The sequence below is a fragment of the Dendropsophus ebraccatus genome, chromosome 12 (genome assembly GCF_027789765.1).
Source record: "Dendropsophus ebraccatus isolate aDenEbr1 chromosome 12, aDenEbr1.pat, whole genome shotgun sequence".
NCBI classification, from domain to species: domain Eukaryota; kingdom Metazoa; phylum Chordata; class Amphibia; order Anura; family Hylidae; genus Dendropsophus; species Dendropsophus ebraccatus.
Genome location: NC_091465.1, coordinates 83,356,900 through 83,383,268, shown reverse-complemented (window position 1 = coordinate 83,383,268; position 26,369 = coordinate 83,356,900). Strand labels below are relative to the sequence as shown.

At 45.3% G+C, this 26,369-nt stretch overlaps 1 protein-coding gene across 4 annotated transcripts in view; it reads right to left on the bottom strand.

The window, feature by feature from the left end:
- MAG (myelin associated glycoprotein) overlaps positions 1–26,369 on the bottom strand; it is a 107,356-nt gene that overhangs the window by 71,496 nt on the left and 9,491 nt on the right. For 3 of the 4 annotated variants that reach the window (XM_069947969.1, XM_069947970.1, XM_069947966.1), the window contains exons 1-2: positions 8,603–8,907; positions 5,356–5,410 (exon numbers count right to left, since the gene is read on the bottom strand). The gene's annotated coding sequence lies outside the window, so the exon portion shown is untranslated. Of the gene's footprint in view, positions 1–5,355; positions 5,411–8,602; positions 8,908–26,369 lie in introns of those variants that run through there. The other variant, XM_069947967.1, reaches the window with a different exon arrangement.

Genomic DNA, 26,369 nt, shown 5'->3' with positions numbered 1-26,369 from the left:
TGCAGTGAGGAGATTTTCCCATTCATCTCTATGGGGCGCCTCTCTTTCCCCTCCCCCTCCCCTCCTGTACATCTGGCGGGGACGGGACCTTTGCTAAAACCTTCGGGCACCCAATGTATCTGTGGGCCAAATTTGGGGTCAAACGGTTCAGGCGTTTGGAAGTCTATTTGGGACAGACTTTGATTTTTATGATATAGATATCCCTGTATATAGGGAGCAGTATTATAGTAGTTATATTCCTGTATATAGGAGCAGTATTATAGTAGTTATATTCTTGTATATAGGGGCAGTATTATAGTAGTTATATTCGTGTATATAGGAGCAGCATTAAAGTAGTTATATTCCTGTATATAGGGGGCTGTATTATAGTAGTTATATTCTTGTATATAGGAGCAGTATTATAGTAGTTATATTCCTGTATATAGGAGCAGTATTATAGTAGTTATATTCTTGTATATAGGAGCAGTATTATAGTAGTTATATTCTTGTATATAGGGGGCAGTATTATAGTAGTTATATTCCTGTATATAGGGGGCAGTATTATAGTAGTTATATCCCTGTATATAGGAGCAGTATTATAGTAGTTATATTCGTGTATATAGGAGCAGTATTATAGTAGTTATATTCCTGTATATAGGAGCAGTATTATAGTAGTTATATCCCTGTATATAGGGAGCAGTATTATAGTAGTTATATTCCTGTATATAGGAGCAGTATTATAGTAGTTATATTCCTGTATATAGGGAGCAGTATATAGTAGTTATATTCTTGTATATAGGAGCAGTATTATAGTAGTTATATTCTTGTATATAGGAGCGTATTATAGTAGTTATATTCCTGTATATAGGGGGCAGTATTATAGTAGTTATATTCCTGTATATAGGGGGCAGTATTATAGTAGTTATATCCCTGTATATAGGAGCAGTATTATAGTAGTTATATTTGTGTATATAGGAGCAGTATTATAGTAGTTATATTCCTGTATATAGGAGCAGTATTATAGTAGTTATATCCCTGTATATAGGGAGCAGTATTATAGTAGTTATATTCCTGTATATAGGAGCAGTATTATAGTAGTTATATTCCTGTATATAGGGAGCAGTATTATAGTAGTTATATTCTTGTATATAGGAGCAGTATTATAGTAGTTATATTCTTGTATATAGGAGCAGTATTATAGTAGTTATATTCCTGTATATAGGGGGCAGTATTATAGTAGTTATATTCCTGTATATAGGGGACAGTATTATAGTAGTTATATCCCTGTATATAGGAGCAGTATTATAGTAGTTATATTCTTGTATATAGGAGCAGTATTATAGTAGTTATATTCCTGTATATAGGAGCAGTATTATAGTAGTTATATCCCTGTATATAGGGAGCAGTATTATAGTAGTTATATTCCTGTATATAGGAGCAGTATTATAGTAGTTATATTCCTGTATATAGGGAGCAGTATTATAGTAGTTATATTCTTGTATATAGGAGCAGTATTATAGTAGTTATATTCCTGTATATAGGAGCAGTATTATAGTAGTTATATTCTTGTATATAGGGGGCAGTATTATAGTAGTTATATTCCTGTATATAGGAGCAGTATTATAGTAGTTATATCCTGTATATAGGAGCAGTATTATAGTAGTTATATTCCTGTATATAGGGAGCAGTATTATAGTAGTTATATTCCTGTATATAGGAGCAGTATTATAGTAGTTATATTCCTGTATATAGGAGCAGTATTATAGTAGTTATATTCCTGTATATAGGAGCAGTATTATAGTAGTTATATTCTTGTATATAGGGGGCAGTATTATAGTAGTTATATTCCTGTATATAGGAGCAGTATTATAGTAGTTATATTCCTGTATATAGGAGCAGTATTATAGTAGTTATATTCCTGTATATAGGGAGCAGTATTATAGTAGTTATATTCCTGTATATAGGAGCAGTATTATAGTAGTTATATTCCTGTATATAGGAGCAGTATTATAGTAGTTATATTCCTGTATATAGGAGCAGTATTATAGTAGTTATATTCTTGTATATAGGAGCAGTATTATAGTAGTTATATTCCTGTATATAGGAGCAGTATTATAGTAGTTATATTCCTGTATATAGGAGCAGTATTATAGTAGTTATATTCCTGTATATAGGAGCAGTATTATAGTAGTTATATTATTGTATATAGGAGCAGTATTATAGTAGTTATATTCCTGTATATAGGAGCAGTATTATAGTAGTTATATTCCTGTATATAGGAGCAGTATTATAGTAGTTATATTCCTGTATATAGGAGCAGTACTATTGTAGTTATATTCCTGTATATAGGGGGCAGTATTATAGCAGGTATATTCTTGTATATAGGAGCAGTATTATAGTAGTTATATTCCTGTATATAGGAGCACTATTATAGTAGTTATATTCCTGTATATAGGAGCAGTACTATTGTAGTTATATTCTTGCATATTTTATAGCCGCATTAGACGCATTATATTTTGTGCATTTTATTATTACTTGTATATGTTTTGTAACCTTTAGAAGTCATTCTTTTTTTTCTGTGTCACTTATGACTGGAATTACGCTTATAATTTCCCACCAGTTCATTTTGCAGTGCTGGATAATAAGTCAGCCGTGCCTTTGATGCCTATAGGCTCTGGCGGACTGTGGTTAGCGATTTATCTATCGTGGTCTCGAGAGGAAGATTCAGCCCACACAAGACCATTATAGATGAAGAGAGGTCGTTTGATCCGGCTTCTTTTGGAGAACACACTGCAGCTTTTTGCTGGGATGTTTTGTGTTATCTCTAAACTGTCTGATGACAAAGGCTCGGCAGGAAGCCGCCGCATCACCTAACAATAGAAATGATTATTAGAGTCAATTACCCCCATTCTAAAATAAATGGGAGCTGTACGTTATTTCTGGGATCGGTAATAACCATTGTCTGTGTAATGTGCCGGAGCCGCTCGCCACATTACAGATACATTTCTACATTCAGATCTCTAAAGGGCCTCACCTGCTGTTTCCTCCATCTATAAATGTACATGAGAGAGAGCGAGCGGACATGAAGGACCTTCTACCATCCACCTGGAGATAGAGCTGCAGATTTACATATGATAATGAGTGGGCGGTGACATATGGCATTGCTGGCGTTAGTTATGGCGTATGGATCTGTCACAATAATTGGCCTGGCAGATGTGTTATATGGGAGTGGGTGTACATCCTATACAGGAGGCGCCTGCAGCTGCTATGGCGTCTATGGAAAGAAGCGGTGGGGGTCGGGACAATTGGCCTCTTTCCCTTTAAGTCTTGAATGTGCTAAAATCTGAACATCTTACATAGAATCTCATACATATCATATCCTATGCACTCCTTTCTACTAAAAATGATTGATACTCGTCCCCTTTACTCTTCATTCTTCAGAACCTGTATATCCGCCAGGAGGGGAAGACACCCGGTATGTCTCTGCTGTCTCGCATTCAGCTCAGACCATAAATGTAGAAATTATAGAGATAGAGATTTTTTATAGAAAACATTATTTATATTTGACACAAGAGAGTGCCTGCTCGGCCAATCACTGATCGCTGCGGTGACCGGCTTCAGGCTGCGATTGGTTGAGCAGGGAGATAGGGAGATGTGAGTATGGGGAACTGCAGATGTGGAGGATCACAGCAGGTGAGTATATGTTTTTTCTTTTTAAAAAAGCTCCAGCCTGATTCCAGTCCTGGAATATATATATATTTTCATATATATGTGTGTGTATATATATATATATATATATATATATATATATATATATATATATATATGTATATATATATATATATATATATATATATATATATCTTCCACCGCTCCAGCAGTATCCCTCTGGTGGCCCCGCCTTTCTTTACTTCTCTTACAATAATGACATCACATACAACCACATGACTGATACAGCCAATCATTAGTGTCAGTATTTACATGCTGTTAATGCTGGTATTACAGCTGAGGCTAGTGACTGCAGTGTTGGGTGGATTTACGTGTTAGGTAATCTTTGACTTGAAAAGGCACGCCGGTGATTTTTTTTTTTTCCTTTTAAATCAACTGGCTTTAAAAAAAAACTATTATATAGATTGGTAATTTACTTCTATTCAAAAATCTCCAGTCTTACAGTACTTATCCGCTGCTGTATGTCCTGCAGGAAGTGGTGTATTCTCTCCAGTCTGACACAGTGCTCTCTGCTGCCACCTCTGTCCATGTCAGGAACTGTCCAGAGCAGGAGAGGTTTTCTATTTGCTGCTGCTCTGGACAGTTCCTGACATGGACAGAGGTGGCAGCAGAGAGCACTGTGGACTGGAGAGATTACACCACTTTCTGCAGGACATACACCAGCTGATAAGAAATGGAAGACTGGAGATTTTTAAATAAAAGTAAATTACAAATCTGTATAACTTTCTGACATCAGTTGATTTGAAAGAAAAAGAGATTCTGCCGGAGTTCCCCTTTAATATTTTCTCCACTCGCCTGTGTGTTAATGCATAGATATATGCAAAATAGCCCTCCTCCAAAATGAAAAGCGCTCTCTGATGCCACCTATTGGAGGAGCTCTGTACTGATGTAAAATAAAATGCTGTTTATAGGAGGGGCAGATTCTGGCTTAGCTATAGGCTTGCTGGGACACTACCTGCAATAGGTGGCGCTCTTTCTTCTTTCTATTTTTCCCCAATAGAGCATAGCATGGCCTATATGACCACCAGGCCTTCTGGTACTATCCTGCACAGGAAGGAGAAGGGATCAATCAGGATGCGGCCCTTGGAGAGAGAGGGCGTATAGTTTGTCTCTATGGTATATACTGTATTCTATACATACATAGCTATTGTAGGCCCTAAGAGAAGGAAGGGGTCCCAGGTCAGCCTACCCTCCACCCGTTCTAGTGGGACATTCCGGATATCAGTACTAGCCATCATCCAAGGAGAGTACCATTCAGGACTCTGGAAAAGTTGGGTGATAGCAGACACATTAGATGTCGCTCAGTTTTCTATTACTAAGAAACTACAGGACAGCATTAATAATAAAGAAAAAAATAAAAACCCTGACGTCCGCAGTCCTGTATTTTCTGCAGGTTTTTTGATCAGGATTCTGGATTGCGGATTCAGCTAGACGGCGGCGGCGAGGTTGTACGTGATCAAAGGCGACTGTGACAGAATGTCTCTAATTTACCGGAGCCATTGTTCAGGCCGAGCAGAAGGTCCCGTCCGGTGTCATTGTATCACACGACATGGAGCCCTAATGAAGGCCGTAATGAATGGCGCTCCTCGTCCATGCCGAGACATTCACCCACAACAATGAGGGAAGAGAGAGGAGCCGCTCGCTTACCTGCTCCGCGCAAATCTCCTCAGATATCCGGCATAAAACTGGGATGCGGTTTATTCTACAAAGAAAATATATATATATATTAGTAGATAGCACAAATAGTAATGAAAGGGAAGAAAAAACAAGAACAGACGTCCCATACTACCAACCTAAAGCCGCTGCTCCAAGTCTGTGGCTGTCCAGCGGTTGCGGTACTACAACTCCCAGCATTCCGTCAGGGCATGCTGGGGGTTGTAGTTTTGCAGCAGCTGGACAGCTACAGATTGGGGAACGCTACTTTAAGGGATTTCCAGGGCTCTTGTATGATATATTTCATGAACACATCCCATCCCCATTTACTCTATTAGAACTTTGCAGACTCTCTTGGTGTGACCCAGCTTTCCCTGACACAGACATTGGACATTCTCTCAGCCATCTACCAGGTCTGACACAGGTCTCTTTGGTTTTCCTTACAGCTCTATCAGTCAGTGACTACTTTGCAGACTCAACCTGAGCCAGCAGTTAAAGGGGTAATCCTGCAAAAATCTTTTGCTTTCAAATCAACTTGTTTCAGAAAGTTATATAGATTTGTAATTTACTTCTATGTAAAAATCTCCAGTCTCCCAGTACTTATCAGCTGCTGTATGTCCTGCAGGAAGTGGTGTATTCTTTCCAGTCTGACACAGTGCTCTCTGCTGCCACCTCTGTCCATGTCAGGAACTGTCCAGAGCAGCAGCAAATCCTCAAAGAAAACCTCTCCTGCTCTGGACAGTTCCTGACATGGACAGAGGTGGCAGCAGAGAGCACTGTGTCAGACTGGAGAGAATACACCACTTCCTGTTGGACATACAGCAGCTTATAAGTATGGGAAGACTTGCAATTTTTAAATAGAAATAACTCACAAATCAAAATCACTTTCTGAAACCAGTGGATTTGAAAGACCTGTAAAAAGGTTAAAGGTTAGTTTGTAGTTTGCATAAGTTGGGAGCCACAGATTGGTAAACACGACCTTAAAGGGGTTATCGAAAATCTTTTTCTTTCAAATCAACTGGTGTCAGAAAGTTATATAGATTTGTAATTTATGTCTATTAAAAAATCTCAGTCTTCCCATACTTATTAGCTGCTATATGTCCTGCAGGAAATGTCGTTTTATTTCCAGTCTGACACAGCGCTCTCTGCTGACATCTCTGGCCGAGACAGGAACTGTCCAGAGCAGAAGAGGTTTTCTATGGGGATTCAAAGAAACACGAGACAAAGTTCCTGTCTCGGCCAGAGGTGGCAGCAGAGAGCACTGTGTCAGACTGAAAATAAAACATTTCCTGCAGGACATACAGCAGCTAATAAGTATGGGAAGACTGGAGATATTTTAATAGAAGTAAATTACAAATCTATAAAACTTTGTGATATCAGTTGATTTGAAAGAAAAAGATTTTCGCTGGACAACCCCTTTAAGGGAAACAGTTGGAGGGCAAAGCTGCCAGCGACCAGACCCCTCACCGATCAGCCTTGTATGTCATATGCCATAGACTCATCCTATTTCTAGTCACTCTGTTAGAGCTCGGCAGACACCATTGCTTTCCAGGTTTATCGTGAAGAGACGGATTTGTATCACACACGGACTGAACGCTTCCCTTTCCTATTTATATCACAACTTCATTGCAGCTTATTGCATTTGGCGCCACATAAAAACCATAGACAGATCTGTTATTTCTAATATCCAGGTGGATGATACGAATCCTCATGGCGGGTCGGTCCATCACACACTCCGACCCCTGGCAGGGCTCCCCCCAAGGGGCATGACGTATGGGATGGATAGGGGGAGCTCTGCTCAGGTTCACCCCTCCCCCCCATAGGGAAGGGACATAATGGCAAAGTGAATGGAGCCGCTCCCAGTGCCCATCGCGGTTATTTCTATGGGACATACAGGATCCCACCGTGTAGATACATCCCGACACAATAACCAGAGAAGATAAATATATGTCAGCTGCTTCCTGTATATACACGGCATGTATCCGAGTGTATCCGATTATTACAGACTATAACAGTCTAATATTCCAAGTAACAACACTTCTCAGTATTCTACCTGTAGAATCCGCCATAGTATACAGTACTTTCTTCCACCGCACTGTATACTGTGTATAGTACCTGCACTGTATACTGTGTATAGTACCTGCAGTGTATACTGTGTATAGTACCTGCGCCGTATACTGTGTATAGTACCTGCACCATATACTGTGTATAGTACCTTCACCATATACTGTGTATAGTACCTTCACCATATACTGTGTATAGTACCTGCGCCGTATACTGTGTATAGTACCTGCACCATATACTGTGTATAGTACCTGCACTGTATACTGTGTATAGTACCTGCGCCGTATACTGTGTATAGTACCTGCACTGTATACTGTGTATAGTACCTGCGCCATATACTGTGTATAGTACCTGCGCCGTATACTGTGTATAGTACCTGCGCCGTATACTGTGTATAGTACCTGCGCCGTATACTGTGTATAGTACCTGCGCCGTATACTGTGTATAGTACCTGCGCCGTATACTGTGTATAGTACCTGCGCCGTATACTGTGTATAGTACCTGCGCCGTATACTGTGTACAGTACCTGCACTGTATACTGTGTATAGTACCTGCGCCGTATACTGTGTATAGTACCTGCGCCGTATACTGTGTATAGTACCTGCGCCGTATACTGTGTATAGTACCTGCGCCGTATACTGTGTACAGTACCTGCGCCTTATATTGTGTATAGTACCTGCGCCCTATACTGTGTATAGTACCTGCGCCGTATACTGTGTATAGTACCTGCGCCGTATACTGTGTATAGTACCTGCGCCGTATACTGTGTATAGTACCTGCGCCGTATACTGTGTATAGTACCTGCGCCGTATACTGTGTACAGTACCTGCGCCTTATATTGTGTATAGTACCTGCGCCCTATACTGTGTACAGTACCTGCGCCCTATACTGTGTACAGTACCTGCGCCTTATATTGTGTATAGTACCTGCGCCCTATACTGTGTACAGTACCTGCGCCGTATACTGTGTATAGTATCTGCGCCGTATACTGTGTATAGTACCTGTACTGTATACTGTGTATAAGACCTGCACTGTATACTGTATACTATTGTAACAATGTTCCGATCAATGATTGGGGCCGGGATCTAACATCTGGGATCTGCCGGATCTGCTGAGCTATTGGCATCTACTGTCTGTATAGGATAAACTGCGGCATATACAGTGACAGATCACTCACCTCGCTGCGGAGCCCCTCAGATGCCGAGCCCCATAACCTGCTGCCTGGCACTCTGTATAGAAATGCCACAAAGCTGGCTACAGAGCCCCTGGTATGATGCCACCTAACTTGGCACAGTCTTGTCCCGAATAATGTCAGTGGGCCAATGGTCCCTGGGACAATGATAATGAGTCAGGGACCTTCCCCTCCGGGGTGATGACGATGACCCAGGCACAGGGCACAGTCTTCAATAGGCAAATAAGAATAAGCCGGGTACCTCTCCTCTCGTTTGATGACAATGAGTCGGGCACAGTCCTCTCTGGGATGACAATGAGCCGGGCACAGTCCTCTCCGGAGCGATGACAATGAGCTGGGCACAGTCTTCCTTGGGGCGATGACAATGAGCCGGGCACAGTCCTCTCCGGGGCGATGACAATGAGCCAGGCACAGTCCTCTCCGGGGCGATGACAATGAGCCGGGCACAGTCCTCTCCGGGGCGATGACAATAAGCCGGGCACAGTCTTCTCCGGGGCGATGACAATGAGCCGGGCACAGTCCTCTCCGGGGCGATGACAATAAGCCGGGCACAGTCTTCTTCGGGGCGATGACAATAAGCCGGGCACAGTCTTCCTTGGGGCGATGACAATGAGCCGGGCACAGTCCTCTCCGGGGCGATGACAATAAGCCAGGCACAATCCTCTCCGGGGCGATGACAATGAGCCGGGCACAGTCTTCCTTGGGGCGATGACAATGAGCCGGGCACAGTCTTCTCCGGGGCGATGACAATGAGCCGGGCACAGTCTTCCTTGGGGCGATGACAATGAGCCGGGCACAGTCCTCTCCGGGGCGATGACAATGAGCCGGGCACAGTCTTCTCCGGGGCGATGACAATAAGCCGGGCACAGTCTTCTCCGGGGCGATGACAATAAGTTGGGCACAGTCTTCCTTGGGGCGATGACAATGAGCCGGGCACAGTCCTCTCCGGGGCGATGACAATGAGCCGGGCACAGTCTTCCCCGGGGCGATGACAATGAGCCGGGCACAGTCTTCTCCGGGGCGATGGCAATGAGCCGGGCACAGTCCTCTCCGGGGCGATGACAATGAGCCGGGCACAGTCCTCTCTGGGGCGATGACAATGTGCCGGGCACAGTCTTCTCCGGGGCGATGACAATAAGTCGGGCACAGTCCTCTCCGGGGCGATGACAATGAGCCGGGTACAGTCTTCCTTGGGGCGATGACAATGAGCCGGGCACAGTCTTCTCCGGGGCGATGACAATGAGCCGGGCACAGTCTTCTCCGGGGCGATGACAATGAGCCGGGCACAGTCTTCCTTGGGGCGATGACAATAAGCCAGGCACAGTCCTCTCCGGGGCGATGACAATGAGCCGGGCACAGTCCTCTCTGGGATGACAATGAGCCGGGCACAGTCCTCTCCGGGGCGATGACAATGAGCCGGGCACAGTCCTCTCCGGGGCGATGACAATGAGCCGGGCACAGTCCTCTCCGGGGCGATGACAATGAGCCGGGCACAGTCTTCCTTGGGGCGATGACAATGAGCCGGGCACAGTCTTCCTTGGGGCGATGACAATGAGCCAGGCACAGTCTTCCTTGGGGCGATGACAATGAGCCGGGCACAGTCTTCCTTGGGGCGATGACAATGAGCCGGGCACAGTCCTCTCCGGAGCGATGACAATGAGCCGGGCACAGTCTTCTCCGGGGCGATGACAATGAGCCGGGCACAGTCTTCTCCGGGGCGATGACAATGAGCCGGGCACAGTCTTCTCCGGGGCGATGACAATGAGCCGGGCACAGTCCTCTCCGGGGCGATGACAATGAGCCGGGCACAGTCTTCTCCGGGGCCGATGACAATGAGCCGGGCACAGTCTTCTCCGGGGCGATGACAATGAGCCGGGCACAGTCCTCTCCGGGGCGATGACAATGAGCCGGGCACAGTCTTCTCCGGGGCGATGACAATGAGCCGGGCACAGTCCTCTCCGGAGCGATGACAATGAGCCGGGCACAGTCTTCTCCGGGGCGATGACAATGAGCCGGGCACAGTCTTCTCCGGGGCGATGACAATGAGCCGGGCACAGTCTTCTCCGGGGCGATGACAATGAGCCGGGCACAGTCTTCCTTGGGGCCGGGCACGGTTTTCTAGTAGGAGTTTTGCAATGCACTTTCTCTACATTTTCATGGAAGCCTGAACCCACACAGACATTCCTTGGAGCGGCGGCTCAGACCTCCCTATCAGCTGGGGAGGAACCAAGTGTATGAGGATGGCACGTTACATGTTCCTAAGTGTTCAGCTGGTGTCTGTCTGCCTCTGTGTAGGTGTGGAGGTGGGAGGACAATCTGTGCCTGTCCTGGCAGCCGGCGAGCATCCCTCCTATTCTATAGGACGGGCACAGAGCTCGGACAGGATTGGCACATGTTACACACTGATACATTGTAGCATCTCCTGGATGGAGGGAAGTCACAGCTCTGCCTCATCCTCCTCTTTAAAGTCAGTGCAGCTTCCAGGCATCCGTGTGATTCTAAGAAAGCTGATGGCTGCTGTATTCCTGGATCATCCGGGCTGTATAGGGAGATGGGATGTATCACTCCACAACTAACTATAACTGTCATTCAGGAGACTGGGAAAGCTGGATCCCAACCCCTGCGGAAGCTTCCCTGGGTGATGCTTCCTTACAGAGACTCTGGCTCTGCTACATCACTCATTGCTGCTTTCTCCTCGCCTAAACGGCCACTCTTCGCTGTTAGTTGGTTATTTGCTGTGCTAGTAAAGCAGAGCTATAACCAGTGATTCCGGCTCAGCTACATCACTCTCCTGTCTAATTGACAGATTGCCGCTTTCTCCTTGCTCCATGCTTCAGGCTGGGTTCACACTACGTATATTTCAGTCAGTATTGTGGTCCTCATATTGCAACCAAAACCAGGAGTGGATTAAAAACACAGAAAGGATCTGTTCACACAATGTTGTAACTGAGTGGATGGCCGCTATATAACAGTAAATAACGGCCATTATTTCAATATATCAGCCGTTGTTTTAAAATAACAGCAAATATTTACCGTTATATGGCGGCCATCCACTCAATTTCAACATTGTGTGAACAGATCCTTTCTGTGTTTTTAATCCACTCCTGGTTTTGGTTGCAATATGAGGACCACAATACTGACTGAAATATACGTAGTGGTTATTTGCTGTGCTAGTAAAGCAGAGCTATAACCAGTGACTCATTACTTAGTTTTAGTCTCCTTTTTTATTATTTCAAATCCACTGATATCAGAAAGTTATATAAATTTGTAATTTTCTTCCATTTAAAAATCTCCAGTGTTCCAGTACTTATTAGCTGCTGTATGTCCTGCAGGAAATGGTGGTGTATTCCTTCCAGTCTGACACAGTGCTCTCTGCTGCCACCTCTGTCCATGTTAGGAACTGTCCAGAGAAGTAGAAAATCCCCATAGAAAACCTCTCCTGCTCTGGACAGTTTCTGACATGGACAGAGGAGGCAGCAGAGAGCACTGTGTCAGACTGGAAAGAAAACACCACTTCCTGCAGGACATACAGCAGATGATAAGTACTGGAAGACTGAAGATGTTTAAATAGAAGTAAATTACAAACCTATATGAGTTCTTATAACCAGTTATTTGAAGTGAAGGCAGCGGCTTTGCTCTGCCCGCTGGTGGTTGCTGTGTATAAGCACAGGCTTGGTAGAAGGTCCTTACATGAAAAATTATTTCCATTATATCAAGAACAAAATGATTGAAATCTACAGATAACTAAAACCCCAACCTGAAAAAAGAGTTGTTGTTATTATTTATTTATAACAGAGCATACCCACAACACTCTCCTACACGAGATTTCGAGCACGCCCACAACACTCTCCCAAAAGAGCAGCAGCTGAATAAATATATATATATATACAGAAAAATGTGGGTGGATTTATTAATACCGTCCTCAATTTAACAGAGAATTCGACTAGATGCCGGATATATGACAGACGATCAGGCTGGATGGATCTGCAGACAAGTTTTATGTCACATCTCGGGTGGGTAACTTCAGACCAATTTTTGTGTCAAAATTCGGTTGCCATCCTTCAAGCCATTTTAAGCCACACCCTTCTTAGAGGCCACGCCCATTCTTAGGTAAGCCACACAAATACTGTCACACCAATAATGACACACCATGACCACTACAATAACCACCACATAATGACTGTATAATATTAGCATAATGATAGTGAATAAAGAACACTGGGGGGGGGGGGGGGGCCCACTACACTACCCCACCGTGGAGAACAACCTCATTTACATAATAACTCAAAGTCTTATCTCTGGGTGCTGGACACACGCGTAAATGTTGTGGCCAACTAGGCCCATACCTCTGCAAGCAGCACAGAGTGTTTCAGGAGAGCATGAGCTGATCTTGTGGGGGCAGTGACCTGTAGTGCGGACAGGGCTTCATGTGGTAGAATGTAATAAGGGGGATGGAGACAGGGGAGGGAGATGGGTATCCAGCAGCACAGAGGATTTCAGGAGAGGCCTGAGCTGAGCTTGTGAGACACAGTGATGTGTGATGACGTTAGTGAGGACAGGGATGCTTATGGCAGGATAGAGTCATGGTGGTAGGAGAGGAATGGAGACAAGTGGGAGGTGTTTCATAGGGGAAGGAGCATGCTCCACAGCAGCACAGAGTATTTCAGGACAAGATTGTGCTGATTGTGCTGATACATTCATGTCATGTTAGTGCGGACAGGACTCGCTGTGACAGAATGTAAGGAGGGGAATAGAGCCAAGAATGAGCATTATATAGAGGCCAGAGGAGCCTCCAGCAGCACAGAGTATGTCAGCAGTGGAAAGTAATGAACTCACATGTCAGCAAGGACAAGGCTGCAAGGAGGGGAATGGATGCAAGAAACAGTAGCTCACAGGCAGAATGTTTTATAATAGATGAAGCAGCACAGAGCATTTCAGGAAAGGAGTATGGCTTTGTGGGATCAGTGACCTGATCTGTGATGTTAATGGAGACCGGGCAGTATGTGACAGAATGTGAGGAGGGGAATGGAGACAAGACCTAGATCACATAACACTGTGGAAGGAGTTAATTCCCCCGCGGCACAGAGTATTTCAGGGGTAACCGTGACCTAAAGAGCGCTTGTGACGCTGTATGTGATGGGGGCAATGTCGTAATGTGGGGGAAGTAATACAGACAAGTGGGAAGGGGTCACCAGCTATGTGTTACATAGTGGAAGGAGCATTCTCCCCAGCAGCACAGAGTATTTCAGCAGTATGAGAAGTATGCTCGGCAGCCTACACTAAGCTGACTGTATCTATGGTCTCTGCTCTGTAATGCCGGGCACACGTGGGTCGCCCCCGATCAGACATGATGCGTAATATTTTCCCTGTTCTTCGCCTCTTCTCTATTTTAGCGCCATTGTGTGTATCCCGCGGGGTTACAGGTTAATGATTGTTTCCCGTTATGTGTTCGGAGCCGCTGGCGTTGACATAATTCGCCCAAATTGGAAACAAGTGGGATGGACAATATGTCGGCCTGTTTATCCAGGAAAAGACTGGGGAAATCTGACAGGCTGTTGCCATGGCGATATGACCGCTCACAACAAGGTCCGGCGATGTGCTGACAGGCCAGAGTGTGAACAGCGTCCTAATTAACTGGTAATGAGCTGAGATCCTGCCAGGGGCGCCCCACACCTCACCAGCCGGAGGCCTGGCCTCTACATCCCCACTGCCCGCTGCCAGGGCTGACAAGGAGGGCGGCATTAAGTGCTGCGGAGCTGTCGGCTGGTGGGTGAGGATGCCGAACATTACTTATGTTACATCCCACAGACTTATTCTGAGCTATCTTTGGCCTGACGCATTTCTGGAGAAAACAAGCTGGAAACGGGATAAAGATAATGCACGAAAATGTTAGAAAATTGAAGGGGTACTCCGGGGGGAAACAAATAAACTGGTATCAGAAAGTTATACAGATCTGTATTTTACTTCTATTTAAAAATCTCAGCTGCTGTATGTCCTGCAGGAACTGGTGTATTCTCTCCAGTCTGACACAGTGCTCTCTGCTGCCACCTCTGTCCATGTCAGGAACTGTCCAGAACAGCAGCAAATCCCCATAGAAAACCTCTCCTGCTCTGGACAGTTGCTGACATGGACAGAGGTGGCAGCAGAGAGCACTGTGTCAGACTGGAAAGAATACACCACTTCCTGTAGGACATAAAGCAGCTGATAAGTACTGGATATTTTGTAATAGAAGTAAATTACAAATCTATATATTTTTATCTATTTTTATGATACAAGTTGATTACAAGAAAAAAAAAAAGTGTGGCCAAAACGTATTTTTTAATATGTTATTACATAAGGAAAGTTGGACAAATTCCCCTTAATTTAGTAGATCAGGCAGGCTTCAAATTCCCTAAAAAACTGTGACATCACTAATCAGGTGTAATTCATATGAAGTGTCCAGCAGGGGGCGCACTATATGTAGCACTCTATGTAGTGTATTGCCTATGGAAGACTATGTAATGTAGTGTTAGTGAGATGATTTGTTACAGTACACTGTCCTTTATTGATTTTTATGGAATACTTTGGGGAGCAAGGACACTTGCACCTCCCTCTCTCAATATGGGGGTACAGAGGGCACCTAATTACTGTATGGATGGCCGAGGAGGCCTAACTACTATATGGCGGCACAGAGGGCACCTAACTACTATATAAGGACACAGAGGAGGCCTAATTCTATAGGAGTTGGACCAGATTCTGGACTGGATTCACTTCAGTACCCGCATGGACAGTGCCCCCTGGAGGAGGCTGTTCTATACTAGCTGGTGTGTGAGTTAGGAAAGCTGGGTAACAACCTGTGTGGGGCTCTGAAGAAGGATAAACGGATCCCCCAGGATGCATCAGTGATATACTGTGTGTATCTATTATGCAGTGTCAGGTCTGTGGTCAACATTGTTTCTACACTCCCCAATGTCGGGACTCAGCTTTCCCAGCAGCCTGAATGGAAAGTCTGTTTTTAGGGGAAGTTAACACTGTATAACTAGGAAAACCTGAAATTCAGCAGTCAGGGAAAGCTGGGAGCATGCACCATGAAGCTTGGGGCCGGCTCTGGTTGTCAGTCAGGACTCCAGGAAAGCTGGGTGACAGCCTTTATATGATATACAGCGGCGGTCATGAACTCCATCACTGGCGCATGAACCCAGAATCTATGGAAACTCAGATACAACGGCTCCTTGTCACCATTCTCCGCGGCTTCCAACACACATTCATGTCATTGTGTGCCCCACAGGTTAGGGTCATTGACAAAATTCCGCCCCCGGGCACCGCCACGAATAATGCCTGCCGGGACAATGGCGGACAAAGCGGAGGGACAATCCTGTGTGTTTTTATGAAGCGTGGCCGTGTCAGCCCCACCGCGGCCGGCCGTTGCCGCAGAATGGGGCTAATCACTAGGCGGCATTCTCCACATTCCTGGTGAGCATTCCCAGCACACGTCACACCTACACATGGAAAACAAGCGGGACACGGCCGACACACAAAAGATCAGTGTCCTGCCCGGACCCATTATTCTGCCGAGCTCCTCGGACGGACAGAAGCAATGAGGACACAAAGGGCGAATGACGCTTAAAGGGGTACTCTGGCGAAAATCTTTTTCTGGTGTCAGAAAGTTACATAGATTTGTAATCTATACAACTTCCAATGCTTATCAGCTGCTGTATGTCCTGCAGGAAGTGGCATATTCTCTCCAGTCTGACACAGTGCTCTCTGCTGCCACCTCTGTCCATGTCAGGAACTGTCCAGAGCAGGAGAGGTTTTGTATGGGGATTTGCTGCTGTTCTGGACAGTTCCTGACATGGACAGAGGTGGCAGCAGAGAGCACTGTGTCAGACTGGAGAGAATACACCACTTCCTGCAGGACATACAGCAGCTGATAAGTTATGGAACACTGTAGATTTTTTAAATAGAAGTAAATTGCAAATCTATATAACTTCCTGATACAAGTTGATCTGGAAAAATAAAATTCACTGGAGCTCCCCTTTAACACTGATCCAGAGTTATCCTGGTTTTGGATCTCCAGGGAGCGGTGCATTCTGGGAGCATTGTGTTTATGCTGCTACTCAGAAAAGATGGTGGGTGACAGTATAGCCGAGCCGCTATAGATTTCATTATGGCTGGGGATACACGGTGACCACAACAAAGGTCACATGGCTAAATATCACAGTGCTGCGCGCCTGCATTAAATAATCATTAAAGGGATTATCTGCGGCTTCTTTGTTCCAAAAACAGCGCCACACCAGTTATTAGGTGGTGTGTGGTAGTACAGCTCAGCTCCATTCACTTTAACTGCAAAACCGAACCCAAACCAAGGAAAAGAGTGGAAGAAAACAGGCATGGATTATTGATGACTTTCAGATCATGATTGTGGCAGCAACACGACCACATCCACTGATAATGTTATCTATATCATAAAAGTAAAAGTCTGTCTGTCTTTCTGTCCATCTGTCCTCTATAGACTTCCAAAAGCCTGAACCATTTGATCTTAAATTTGGCCCACAGATACATAGGGTGCCCGGGAAGGTTAGAGCGAAGGTCACGTCCTTGCCAGATGTACAGGAGGGGAGGGGGAGGGGGCAAATCTCCACACTGCACACACAGGTGATCATACCTCCCAACTTTTGCAAGGAGCAAAGAGGGACATGTGCGCCGCGGTCCCCATAGCCACACCCCCATAGCAACCCTCCATAGCCACGCCCCCATAGCAACCCTCCATAGCCACGCCCCCATAACAACCCTCCATAGCCACTCCCCTACAGTCACCACATGCTGCTGACTGAATAGTGCCCGATATAGTATCCAATCCCCCCAAAAATACCCTTTATAGTTTCCAATCCCCCATTATAGTGCCCCACATAGTATCCAATGCCCCCATATAGTGACCAACATAGTATCCAATCCCCCACATAGTGCCCCACATAGTGTCCAATCCCCCACATAGTGCCCCACATAGTATCCAATGCCCCCATATAGAGCCCCACATAGTAGCCTATGCCCCCATATAGTGCCCCACATAGTAGCCAATGCCCCCATATAGTGCCCCACATAGTAGCCAATCCCCACATAGTGCCCCACATAGTAGCCAATGCCCCCATATATTGCCCCACATAGTAGCCAATCCCCATATAGTGCCCCACATAGTAGCCAATCCCCCCATATAGTGCCCCACATAGTAGCCAATCCCCCATATAGTGCCCCACATAGTAGCCAATCCCCCACATAGTAGCCAATCCCCATATAGTACCCCACATAGTAGCCAATCCCCCCATATAGTGCCCCACATAGTAGCCAATCCCCCCATATAGTGCCCACATAGTAGCCAATCCCCATATAGTGCCCCACATAGTAGCCAATCCCCCCATATAGTGCCCCACATAGTAGCCAATCCCCATATAGTGCCCCACATAGTAGCCAATCCCCCCATATAGTGCCCCACATAGTAGCCAATCCCCCCATATAGTGCCCACATAGTAGCCAATCCCCATATAGTGCCCCACATAGTAGCCAATCCCCTCATATAGTGCCCCACGTAGTATCCAATCCCCTCATATAGTGCCCCACATAGTAGCCAATCCCCATATAGTGCCCCACATAGTAGCCAATGCCCCCATATAGTGCCCCACATATTATCCAATCCCCCATATAGTGCCCCACATAGTAGCCAATGCCCCCATATAGTGCCCCACATAGTAGCTAATCCCCCATATATGCCCACATAGTAGCCAATCCCCCCATATAGTACCCCACATAGTAGCCAATCTCCATATAGTGCCCCACATAGTAGCCAATCCCCATATATGCCCACATAGTAGCCAATGCCCCCATATATGCCCCACATAGTAGCCAATCCCCCATAGAGTGCCCACATAGTAGCCAATGCCCCCATATATGCCCCACATAGTAGCAAATCTCCCATATATGCCCCACATAGTAGCCAATCCCCCATATAGTGCCCCACATAGTAGCCAATCCCCCATATATGCCCCACATAGTAGCCAATGCCCCCATATATGTCCCACATAGTAGCCAATCCCCCATAGAGTGCCCACATAGTAGCCAATGCCCCCATATATGCCCCACATAGTAGCCAATCCCCCATATATGCACCACATAGTAGCCAATCCCCCATATAGTGCCCCACATAGTAGCCAATCCCCCATATATGCCCCACATAGTAGCCAATGCCCCATATATGCCCCACATAGTAGCCAATGCCCCCATATATGCCCCACATAGTAGCCAATCCCCCATATAGTGCCCCACATAGTAGCCAATCCCCCATATATGCCCCACATAGTAGCCAATGCCCCTATATATGCCCCATATAGTAGCCAATGCCCCCATATAGTGCCCCACATAGTAGCCAATCCCCCATATAGTGCCCCACATAGTAGCCAATCCCCATATAGTGCCCCACATAGTAGCCAATCCCCCCATATATGCCCCACATAGTAGCCAATCCCCCATATAGTGCCCCATATAGTAGCCAATCCCCCATATAGCGCCCCACAGAGTAGCCAATCCCCCATATAGCGCCCCACAGAGTAGCCAATACCCCCCAATTGTGTGACCCCAGCGGAAAAAAAACAATAAACCAGTAACTCACCTGTCCGCCGGTCCCAGCAGCTCCTCTCCCGGCAGAGCGCGCACTCCCGTCATCCTCCGGGGTGGGCAGCGGGGTAGAGTCACTGACTGTACCGGAAGTAATTCATGATAGAGGCTGCAGGTCACTTCCGGCACAGTCAGTGTCTCTGTCCCCCGCTGCCCGCCCCGGAGGATGACAGGAGTGTGCGCTCTGCCGGGAGAGGAGCTGCTGGGACCGGCGGACAGGTGAGTTACTGATTTATTGTTTTTTTCTACAAATAAAGGTAAGTGTGAGTTTAACTGCTATTAGTTAGTCGAGGTTAACCTATGGAGTGTCTGTACCCTACAGACCTAAGTATAAATAAGAAATAAGAGAAGGTATAGGTCCTCAAGACAAAACAAGGAATATTGTGATATGGTGATTAAAATAGTAATTGGTAAACAATAGGTAGTCTGAGAATAATGAAATATAAAACACTTTACTAAGTAATGTAGAAAATAATGGGTTAAAAATTATGGTGCCATAACCACTCAGTCTAAATAATCAAACAATCTAATATGCAAATAATACATAAAAACAAGTCATTAGACTCAATAATAAAAACAGATCATTAGACCCTGATTTTGCAAAATGAAATAAGGATTTCCAGGTGTTGACAGTACGTAATACCAAAATTATATACAGATATAAAATAAAAATAGTAAACAAATAGTGAGCAGTAATGAGTAAACTTGCAATATACAAAGTCTGAGTAAGTCATAGATTAAAAACTTTTAAAAACTTTTAATCTATGACTTACTCAGACTTTGTATATTGCAAGTTTACTCATTACTGCTCACTATTTGTTTACTATTTTTATTTTATATCTGTATATAGTTTTGGTATTACGTACTGTCAACACCTGGAAATCCTTATTTCATTTTGCAAAATCAGGGTCTAATGATCTGTTTTTATTATTGAGTCTAATGACTTGTTTTTATGTATTATTTGCATATCAGATTGTTTGATAATTTAGACTGAGTGGTTATGGCACCATAATTTTTAACCCATTATTTTCTACATTACTTAGTAAAGTGTTTTATATTTCATTATTCTCAGACTACCTATTGTTTACCAATTACTATTTTAATCACCATATCACAATATTCCTTGTTTTGTCTTGAGGACCTATACCTTCTCTTATTTCTTATTGTTTTTTTCACTGGGGCCACATATAATGCGGGACACTGGGTGCCGTTCTGGGACCGCGGGACAGAACCCCGAAAACGTGACTGTCCCGCGAAATCCGGGACGGTTGGGAGGTATGCAGGTGATATAATTAGCACTGCAGCAGACACGGCAGTTGGAAGCCTCAGCAACCAATAGGATTACTACTTTCATTTTCACAGGGAGCTGGAATCTGATTGGTTGCTAGGCCAGCTGCCTCACGACATCCACAGAAATAAATACAGTAAGGTGTTTTCACACACACCGGATTCGCAGCAGATGTCACGCTGCGAATCCGCTACAGATCCAGTGTCAATCAACCCTATGACACCACATACTCACAGAGAGATTGACATCCCACTGCGAGTATGTAAATTAACCCCCTTGGCGGCCAGAGCGTAACTTACACTGACAGAGGCCCCCATCATCCCGCCCGCACAGACCGCTGTTAGATGGTGCAGGCTCCCTCCAGTGTGCCCAGTGCTGTGCTGCTGCTGCCGGGCACGGCTCTCTCCTCACGGCTCTGGACGCTGCACACACCGCTCCAGCTTGCTTCAGAGGAGCCGTGAGGAGAGAGTTTGGCATTTAGGATGTTTAAAGTTTTTAGTTTATTTCTAATGTGCATAACCTACAATTTACATAAACAGTGCAGAACTGTCAGGGTATATAGTGTATAAAGGGGTATAGGACTCCTGGCGATTTCCACAAGGGCATAGATTGGCCTCCTGGGCGACCTTGGAACAAATCTAATTAACAAACTGACCCTTTATACCAGGGCAGTGCCGGGAACATTTTCTAGTTAATAATAATAATATGTCTTATATGATACAGATGCCAACCATTGTAGTGAATGAGCAATCCCTAGGACAGTGGGCTCCAGCTATTGCCAAACTACAACTCCGAGCATACCCCATGGAAACAGCCAGGGAGGCAGAGGTTACAGACACTGCTCTATACAATGATGACACCACATAACCACCAGGTGGCAGCAGTGGAGCTGAAACAAAGCGCCAAAACCTCTGAAATGTAGTGGTAGTTACCTGTGTGTTTCTTGCTGCTATTGTATTATAGTCTGGATTTAGAAGCATTATACATAAAGATTTTGCACAATCACATCCAGAGCTGTACTCACTGGTTAATGATTTCTGGTCTATTTACCCGAGATAACATAGAAAGTAGTCACAGGGAAACAAATAGCCGCAGGATACAGTGTAATGTATGTGCACAGTGACCCCACCAGCAGAATAGTGAGTGCAGCTCTGGAGTATAATACAGGATGTAACTCAGGATCAGTACAGGATCAGTAATGTAATGTATGTAAACAGTGACCTCACCAGCAGAATAGTGATTACAGCTAGGGATGGTCCGATCCGAGTTCGGTTCGGGTTCGTACGAACCCGAACCCTTGGTAATGTTTCCAGCTGTCTGCCCGCTCCGTGGAGCGGGCGGATCCAGCGGGAGGACCGCCTGGAAAACTGGGATACAGCCATAGCCATAGGCTGTATCCCAGTTTTCCAGGCGTAACTCCCGCTGGATCCGCCCGCTCCACGGAGCAGGCAGACAGCTGGAATCTGCTGCCGAGCGTTCGGCAGGTTCGGACCATCCCTAATTACAGCTCTATAATAGAGGATGAAACCCAGGATGTGTGTACACAGTAACTGCACTTTTAATATGGAATAATTCTGCATATAAACTTGATGATGAGAGGTGGAGACACCATTAGGCGTCAGGCCCCACAGATGTCGGCCTCTGGGCCCGATGTTGTCGGCCTCTGGGCCCCGGTGTTGTCTGCCTCTGGGCCCCAGTGTTTTTGGCCTCTGGGACCCAGTGTTGTCGGCCTCTGGCCCCGGTGTTGTCGGCCTCTGGGCCCTGGTGTTGTCGCCCTTTGGCCCCGGTGTGGTCGACCTCTGGGCCCCTGTGTTTGGCCTCTGGGACCCAGTGTTGTCGGCCTCTGGCCCCGGTGTTGTCGGCCTCTGGGCCCCGATGTTGTCGGCCTCTGGGCCCTGGTGTTGTCGCCCTTTGGCCCCGGTGTGGTCGACCTCTGGGCCCCGGTGTTGTTGGCCTCTGGACCCCGGTGTTGTCTGCCTCTGGGCCCCGGTGTTGTCGGCCTCTGGGCCCCGGTGTTGTTGGCCTCTGGGCCCCGGTGTTGTCGGCCTCTGGGCCCCGGTGTTGTCGGCCTCTGGGCCCCGGTGTTGTTGGCCTCTGGGCCAGAGGCCCCGGTGTTGTCGGCCTCTGGGCCCCGGTGTTGTCGGCCTCTGGGCCCCGGTGTTGTCGGCCTCTGGGCCCCGCACCCCGGCGACACTAATAGCTGAGGGCAGATATGACAGGAGGCGTCATGTACAATTAATGAGCTTCATCTTGTAGGATATGGCGCTGTCACTGGCATGTGTGGCTGGCAGCCGTTCAGCGCCTGCAGAGCTGTTTATTCCACCAGCGAGAAGAATCCTTCCGTATCTGTTCATTTGGAGATATATCATCTCTACATGGAAATCAGGACAAAATCCTCAAATGGAAGCAAAATGGAGAGAATTGTCTGCTAAATATTTATGACAGGGTTTCCTAAATGTACAAGAATAGTAATAAATTACCAAGGAGTGAATAATAGATTATATATCAGGTTTGTGTAATGATGAAGCATCTCCTGTCCTCAGGGGCTCAGGATCCTAATAGACAAAGGGATTTATAACAAATAACAATAAATGATCACAAACCAGATAACTGTTAACCTGAAATCAATCACCAGATTACACAGAACGATAGTGGTTACTATGATCATTTATCCATCTGATCCCGACAAATGAAGGAACAATGCGGAATTACAGCAAACGGTTAACAATGATTTTAGGGTCAGATCTAAATCAACGATCAACGACACACAAACAATTATACGATCATTGCCTGCAATTACACAATAATCGTCCTATGTAATAGGGCCCCTACACACTGATGTAGAAAGATAGATAGATAGATAGATAGATAGATAGATAGATAGATAGATAGATAGATAGATAGATAGGAGATAGATAGATAGATAGGAGATAGATAGATAGATAGATAGATAGATAGGAGATAGATAGATAGGAGATAGATAGATAGATAGGAGATAGATAGATAGATAGATAGATAGGAGATAGATAGATAGGAGATAGATAGATAGGGAGATAGATAGGAGATAGATAGATAGATAGATAGATAGATAGATAGAAGATAGATAGATAGATAGATAGATAGATAGATAGATAGATAGAAGATAGATAGATAGATAGATAGATAGATAGAAGATAGATAGATAGATAGATAGATAGAAGATAGATAGATAGATAGATAGATAGATAGAAGATAGATAGATAGATAGATATGCAAAAAACGTTCAGCAGCACACCAGCATAAAGGTGAAAAAGGTGATTTATTCCAAAAATACAAAGAAGTACAGGAGATGCGACGTTTCGACCTCCTCACGAGATCATTATCAAGCTTGATAATGATCTCGTGAGGAGGTCGAAACGTCGCATCTCCTGTACTTCTTTGTATTTTTGGAATAAATCACCTTTTTCACCTTTATGCTGGTGTGCTGCTGAACGTTTTTTGCATACCTTGGGGATCCCCAGGCCGGGGGAAGGACTCGATACAGCACCTGCTTCATACTCATCTGGATGTGCGGCTTTATCTCCTATTTCTATCTATCTCCTAGAAAGATAGGAGATAGATAGATAGATAGATAGATAGATAGATAGATAGATAGATAGATAGATAGCCTGTTATGCTTAGTCTCCCCTGCAGGGGGCACAGAAGACTCAGGCAATTTCTCTCATTCATGTTGTCAGCTGTTTCCCTATCACACAGTAGCTGTCACCTTCTCCCTCATTCTCGTTCACTAATGAAATGTGATATATCTCAGGTCTTGCCGAATGAGCGCCCCCTGGATACCAGTCAGTGCCGCTACAGTCACAACCCTTTTCCTTGCTCTCCTGTTCTCTGGTATCAGCCAGAACCTCCACATTGCCCATTTATAAGCCAATAATCATGCGCTTAGTGTCTCTATCTATTACGGTTGCTGACGCAGCGGAGATATAATATACAGGTAGAATCTGCAGGGCTGTGATCTCCACCTTATACTTATTATCATCCTGACTGGAGAGCACAGGATCCGCTGACATGTCCCATCACGAGATAACACGTCCAAGTATGTCAGGTATTCGACCGCACTGTACTGCTGACTGTGTATGTGAGAGCGGAGACTGTGTCAGCGTATTGTGCTCAGTGACAGGAGTCGGGGCTGCCATCCTAAGGGCCCTATTCCACTGGACGATTATTGTTCAGATTATCGTTAAATCGTTCGAATGTAAACTTAATCTAATCTTAACGATTAACGACCGAACGAGAAATCGTTGATCGCTTTATAAGACCTGGACCTATTTTTATCGTTGCTCATTCGCAAAACGTTCGCAAATCGTTCGCATTGAATAAGACATCGTTTGGTCGTTTGCAAAAGATACAAACGTAATAGCGAATAAATAGCGAAGAAAAAACTATTGCACTTACGATCATAAGTAACGATTATCGTTCCATGGAAATGAGTGAACGTTTTCAGGTCTTTCGCAATAGCCGTCGTTTAAGATCGTTAAACGTTAACGATTATGCAAACGATAATCGTCCGGTGCAATAGGGCCCTAAGGATGAGAGCTTATCGGCCCCAATGCTGGAGGTTTATGGAAGTTTATGATCGACCTTAGACACATGAGGGAGATTTATCAGACATGGTGTAAAGTGAGACTGGCTCAGTTGCCCCTAGCAACCAATCAGATTCCACCTTTCATTTCCCAAAGAGTCTGTGAGGAATGAAAGGTGGAATCTGATTGGTTGCTAGGGGCAACTGAGCCACTTTTCACCATGTGATAGAGGCCAGCAAACCAGGATTCCATCCAAAATACTTTATTCGGTCTTCACATAAAATACAGATTTCACAGCTTAGCTGATACGTTAGGGCCGGGGGCCTTACTCAAAGCTATGAGTAAGGCCCTCGGGCCGAAACGCGTCAGATAAGCTGTACAGGTCAACCAGCCAATCAGCAGCCGCAGTAATATCCCGGCTCAGCCGCTGATGGCAGATTGGAAGAGTCAGATCCCAGCGCACATCAAGCTCAGTGTGCCGGACTCTGGTGAAGAGAGAAGAGGTTGAAGTGAGTATGGATTATGGAGTATGTGACCTGTGTGGGTATTCCAGGGAGGTCAGGGTGGCCAGTCCGCTAGCACAGTCAGGAACTGTCCAGAGCAGCAGCAAATCCCTATAGAAAACCTCTCCTGCTCTGGACAGTTCCTGACATGGACAGAGGTGGCAGCAGAGAGCACTGTGTCAGACTGGAGAGAATACACCACTTCCTGCAGGACATCCAGCAGCTAATAAGTACTGGAAGAGTGGAGATTTATAAATAGAAGTTAACAGCTATCATGTACAGAATGTGTTAGTAGTATAGTGACAGCTATCATGTACTATCATGTGCTATCATGACAACCTATCAAGGTTGTCATGTATGTGTTAGTAGTATAGTGACGGGTTGTCATGTATGTGTTAGTAGTATAGTGACGGGTTGTCATGTATGTGTTAGTAGTATAGTGACGGGTTGTCATGTATGTGTTAGTAGTATAGTGACGGTTGTCATGTATGTGTTAGTAGTATAGTGACGGGTTGTCATGTATGTGTTAGTAGTATAGTGACGGGTTGTCATGTATGTGTTAGTAGTATAGTGACAGGTTGTCATGTATGTGTTAGTAGTATAGTGACAGCTATCATGTATGTGTTAGTAGTATAGTGACGGGTTGTCATGTATGTGTTAGTAGTATAGTGACGGGTTGTCATGTATGTGTTAGTAGTATAGTGACAGGTTGTCATGTATGTGTTAGTAGTATAGTGACGGGTTGTCATGTATGT